Consider the following 2367-nt stretch of genomic DNA (forward strand, 5'->3'; position numbering starts at 1 on the left):
ACACACCATAGATTAAGGTGTGGAGCTCTGCTGTACCTCGAGTATTAATGCAATTACTATTGTTCTTCTATTCAATTCAGCTTATTCTTGTTCTAAGATATTCATTTGCACCCAAGAACATGATGAATGTGATGATTATGTGACACTCATCATCATTCTCACTTATGAACGAGTGCCTGACAACCACTTCTGTTCTACAAGCAAACAAGGCTTGAATGTTTATCTCTTGGATCCCTTAATCGGAATCTTCGTGGTATAAGCTAGAATTGATGGCGGCATTCAAGAGAATTCGGAAGGTCTAAACCTTGTCTGTAGTATTCTGAGTAGGATTCAATGATTGAATGACTGTGACGAGCTTCAAACTCCTGAAGGCTGGGCATTAGTGACAGACGTAAAAGAATCAATGGATTCTATTCCAACCTGATTGAGAACCGACAGATGATTAGTCGTGCCGTGACAGGGTGCGTTGAACATTTTCACTGAGAGGACGGGATTGTAGCCACTGACAACGGTGATGCCCAACATACAGCTTGCCATGAAAAGGAGTAAGAAGGATTGGATGAAGACAGTAGGAAAGCAGAGAGACGGAAGGGACAAAGCATCTCCATACGCTTATCTGAAGTTCTCACCAATGAATTACATAAGTATCTCTATCTTTATGCCTTATTCGTAAATCATCCATAACCATTTGAATCTGCCTGACTGAGATTTACAAGATGACCATAGCTTGCTTCATACCAACAATCTCCGTGGGATCGACCCTTACTCGCGTAAGGTTTATTACTTGGACGACCCAGTGCACTTGCTGGTTAGTTGTGCGAAGTTGTGATAAATAGTTGAGATTGCAATTGAGTGTACCATGTTGATGGCGCCATTGATGATCACAATTTCGTGCACCAGGCTTCTTTTATTATCTTTACTTAGAATAATTATGATGGCAATGAAGCTACACTTTAAAGAATTATTGAAAAAAGAAGCATGATTTCTCCTTATTTTCCAAGAAGAATAGTATGTCTTTGGGTATAAGTTATTCGAAAGAGAATTTTTCTTTGAGGCTGTTTTTAAAAGTTAAAACGGGTTTATGTTTTTCTCTATTAAACATAAAGACTATCCCTTGGAAGAGTTTTCGTGATTTTAAAAGGAATGGATTTCGATTGATGAACCTCATTATTTTGATGTTTTGAATAAGATTCAGAGTATCCTTTGAACTCTAGTTTAACACAACAAAAATGATTCTCTTAACAGTTTGAAACGCTTCAGATTTAATCATGGAATTGAAGCCGGTTTTGTTTAAGTAAAGAAAATGGCTTTGAAAAGAGTAATTGATTACATGACTCGGATTGGCTTAGATCCTATTTTATTACTCAAATCAGGAAGCCAAGGTTTTTAATGATTTTAAATGAACTTGGCGAAATGGGTTATGTCATTCTCCCTTAAAGACTTGAGACTCTGCCGAGAAACTTTTGTTATAAAATCCCCTTGTTGGATGGATGATTTTGAATGTTTCAAAATGAATCTTTAACTTTCCATGGTTTTGGAAGTTTTAGAAAGAGGAAGCCGAGAGTGGCTTGTTTTAAAAAGGGAATTTTCCTTGAGTAAAAGTGGCTTATGAGCCTGAGATGATATGAGAAATGAGATCTTTAAAGTCAAGGTTGAAAAGAGTTGAAACTTGATTTCAAAGTGAAATGAATTGAGAAAAGTGATTTATGGCTTAAATAACGATTTATGAATTTGATGATGTTGAATGGTGAAAGTGCTATTTTGTTATGAGCCGGAATGGCTGTGTATGCTATTGAACTATGGCTGATTGCCGAATGAGTTGTGGGCCGTATAGCTGATTATGAATTATGAGTTTAAGCCGAAGGGCTGTATTTATCAATAAATTGGCTGGTTCTAGATTGAACTGTGAGCCCGATGGCTGAGATGAAAGTTGTATGTGAGTATGCTTGTGTTTTCTCTCTGGTTGTATGGGTGACAGGGCACCGATACCCTCTAATGGTGACAGGGCACATATTCCCTCTAATGATATTAATGTGCAACAAAGAGATTGTGTCCAGGTTAGCTACCGGACACGTCAGGTTGGCTTGATAACCGACAGATGATATCATCAGCTACTAGGAACAGGCATGCATCATATGCATCTCTCTAACATTATTTGGGTGTGCATATTGTACTTGGTTTGCCTATGTGATTACTTGAGAATAACTGCTAATTGTTCTACTTGCAATAACTGTTTGTTTGTGCTTGAATCTTCTTATTTGTGTTTGCGACTGAGACTCTGTTGAACTGTGGTGATTGGTTGTTGGTTGGAGTGTTTGGGCCTAGGGCCGTGGTTGAATGAAATGGACCGATGGTTGGTTTCGATTT

The sequence above is a fragment of the Arachis hypogaea genome, chromosome 6, assembly GCF_003086295.3.
Source record: "Arachis hypogaea cultivar Tifrunner chromosome 6, arahy.Tifrunner.gnm2.J5K5, whole genome shotgun sequence".
Lineage (NCBI taxonomy): Eukaryota > Viridiplantae > Streptophyta > Magnoliopsida > Fabales > Fabaceae > Arachis > Arachis hypogaea.